This window comes from Palaemon carinicauda, chromosome 27, assembly GCF_036898095.1.
Source record: "Palaemon carinicauda isolate YSFRI2023 chromosome 27, ASM3689809v2, whole genome shotgun sequence".
In the NCBI taxonomy this organism is placed as follows: Eukaryota; Metazoa; Arthropoda; class Malacostraca; order Decapoda; family Palaemonidae; genus Palaemon; species Palaemon carinicauda.
The window spans coordinates 66,891,059-66,894,856 of record NC_090751.1 but is presented as its reverse complement, the minus strand read 5'-3'; positions in this window follow the sequence as shown (position 1 = coordinate 66,894,856).

Below are 3,798 nucleotides of genomic sequence, written 5' to 3'. Positions count from 1 at the left end.
CATCTCTTTTTGTCCAGGAAACTTCAGACTTTTTCGGACACTTGGTCTGTCTTTCCTGTGAGGGAGAAGCCCAAAAAAGAACTGAATTCAGAACTATCCCCAAATAGAGAACAGTCTGATTCGGCTTGATCTGAGACTTCTCCCTGTTGATGACCAGGCCTAGATCTTGAGCCATCATAAAAGTCTTTCGTAAATCCTCCAGACATTTCTCCTTCGATCGTGAACGAATCAGCCAATCGTCCAGATAAAAGGATATCCTTATCCCCTTTTGATGCAGCCAGCCAGACACATTCGCTATTATCCTGGTGAAGACTTGAGGAGCTGTGCTGAGACCGAAGCAAAGCGCTCTGAATTGGAAGCACTTCCCCTGCATTACAAATCTCAGGTACTTCCTTGAAGTCGGATGGATGGGGACGTGGAAATACGCGTCCTGCAAATCGAGGGACACCATCCAGTCCCCTGGATGTACTGATGCCAGCACAGACCGAGTCGTCTCCATGGAGAAGTTCGTCTTCTCCACGAAGACGTTCAGAGAGCTGACATCCAAGACGGGTCTCCATCCGCCCGAGTTCTTGGGCACTAGAAACAGGCGATTGTAAAAGCCTGGGGAGGATAGATCCCGAACCGGTTCTATCGCTCCCTTGTCCAGCATTTGGTCGACTAGATCTAGGAGGGCCTTCTGTTTCCCCGGATCTGTGTACTGGGCTACTAAGGCCAGCAGAGTATCTGCGAGAGGAGGCTTCTTCAGAAAGGGGATCTTGTATCCTTCCTTGATGACTGAGAGGGACCAGGTGTCCGCCCCTCTTCTCTTCCAAGACTGCCAAAAACCTGACAGTCTTGCGCCCACTATCTGGAGGAGATGTCCTTCATTTTCTGGAGCGAGCTCTGAACGAACCTCTGTTCGATCTTGCTCCTGATTCTTGCCTTCTTCCTCTAAAATCTGGTCTTGAAGTAGTCCTGCCTCGAAAGGGCTTCTGGAATTTCTTTTCCTCCCGTTTCGAAAAAGAAGGAGCGGCTGCCAAGGGCTTACGAGCCGAACGAGATAACAGGTCTTGGGTGGCTTTTTTAGCCCAGAGAAAGCGTAATGTCTCTCATCAGGGCCTCAGGAAAAAGATGCTGCGACAGGGGGGCGTAAAGAAGCACAGACTTCTGGGCAACAGTTACAGACCTTGAAGTAAATAAGCAAATCAGGGCCCTCTTCTTTAGGATTCCAGCTGAGAACAGCGAAGCCAGCTCATTTGCCCCATCTCTAAGGGCCTTGTCCATAAAGGACATAATACTGGTTAGGTCCCGAGTTCCTTCCATCTGGTCAGTCTTCCTGGCCAGAGTCCCTAGCAACCAGTCTAAAAAAACTAAAAACCTCAAACGCTCTAAAAATGCCTTTGACGAGATGATCCAGCTCCGACATCGACCACATGACCTTGGCCGAGTTGAGAGTATGCCTTCTAGCCGAGTCCACTATGCCAGAGAAGTCACCCTTGGAGGAGGCAGGCACTCCCAGACCCAAAGGTTCCCCAGTCTCATACCACATACCAGCCTTCGAAGCAAGACGAGCTGGTGGAAACGAGAAGGAAGTCTTAACTGCCTGTTTTTGATGGCCTTCAACTCGGCAGCCATCCTAGTGTACCGAGGGTCATCCGCAGATATGGATCCTGTAGAAGGGGCAAGAGTTACTGTACCGAGGGTCATCCGCAGATATGGATCCTGTAGAAGGGGCAAGAGTTACTAACTCAAGGGAAGGATCAACTTCCAAAGAGGAATTAATTATAGGATCAAAGGATAAATCTACACTAATTATAGGATCAAAGGATAAATCTACACTAAGTTCGTCTTCCTTCCCACTAACAGACTTAGATTTAGACCTAGAAGCTCTCCTAACTCTATCGAGCTCTAGTTTACGCATATATCGCTTCATAACCAACCAATCATTTTCACTCAAAATCTTATATTCTCCACACCTATTATTAAGGGCACATTCAAAACCCCTACAATTCAAACACATGGTGTGAGGGTCTACCGCCATTTTCGGTAACCTCACCTTACATTCCTCATTCGCACAGACACGGAATTGAATTTTATCACTCATAATAACAGCAAATAGCAAAGAAATAACAAAAACACGATTGCCAAATCCCCAAATCAGTGTACTTCACCACAAAGCAGACTGGTACAGCGAAACAGGGAAAGCTAAGAAAAACTCTTAATGACGGACCGTGTTGTCGATCCGGCCGGCAGAGATGAACTGAGGAACAGAAAACGGGAATGATTCCTCGTACCACCCTGTAAGGGGTGTTAACCACCTAACCGCACAACCACCACAAGGCGGTTGCCACGTTTTGAAAAATTCTTCCGAAAGTCAGAGACATTAGCTATATATATATAACTGCCAGGTAAGTTCTATTCATAAAAATACAAATTATCTACGGACTTGTCATTTGTTCCGTAACTGGAATACAAACCACGCTATTTAATAGGGGTGACTCACCCAGTACTGGATTTTGGCTTTGCCCAGGGATTGATTGATTGATTTAAAGTTTTCAGACATCCTGACATATAAGGTCATTGACGCCGGTAACATTTAATTTATGTATACAAAAATAAAAAATAAAATAAAATAAAAAATAAAAGAGTATTCAATTAAAATCATAAAAGTTGAATGTCATAAATTCTAAATAGTTTTCAGAAGACCTGCTTCTGAAATAAATCTAAAAATGCCACTTGCATAGTAGGACACATCATTTCCAAGAATCTTGGCAAGGATGAACCTGCCACTCTCACCTCGAGCCTCAAACAAATATCTATTCCTCTTTGTTATAATTGGGGCATTCGGTCAACAAATGCCTCACTGTTAGAGGTACTAAACAGTTGTCACAATACAGTTGGTGTTGGCCCTTTAGCAGAAACTCGTGTGTCAACAGTGTGTGACCAATACAGAGACGAAAAAGAGACGTCTCCCATTTTTGGGGCATCATATTATATCTCCATGGAGATATGACATTTGTTACCTCTCGCATTTTATTCCCATCTAGGCTATCCCACTGCTGTTGCCATTTTTTGCAAACCAATTTCTTGATGTCAGGTAAGAAATCATTACAGGGAATGGGATACCTTCTTGGCAGCAATTCGGATGCAGCCTTCTTAGCCAGTGAATCTGCCTTTTCATTCCCAGACACACCTACATGTGCTGGAACCGAACAAAATTGAACTGTTATACCTCTCCGTCCAATAATAAAAAGCCATTCTAAAATCTTTGAAACTAGAGGGTTATTAGAATTAAAAACTTCTATACCTTGAAGGACACTCCTTGCATCACTAAAAATTGTAAAATTACCCTCCTTCTCCAACGCTATTTTCTCAATAGCCGTTAATATGCCATACAGTTCGGCAGTAAATATGATATTTTGATTATAAAATAAATTTTTGAATATACTTACCCGGTGAATATATAATAGCTGACGTCTCCGACGGCTCGACAGAATTCAAAAACTCGCGAGCGATCGCCATGAAGGTAGCGGGTGTGCCCACCAGCGCCGAGTATCGGCCAGATACCGCATATACATGTAAACAGCTCCAGTTCTTTTCATCCCGCTGGGTCTCTATCGGGGAGGAAGGGGGGGCCTTTAATTTATATATTCACCGGGTAAGTATATTCAAAAATTTAATTTATAATCAAAATATCATTTTTAAATATTAAACTTAGCCGGTGAATATATAATAGCTGATTCACACCCATGGTGGTGGGTAGAGACCAGTATTAATACAGTTTACGGCGTATATGCTTAGAGTTTTTGACAGTTA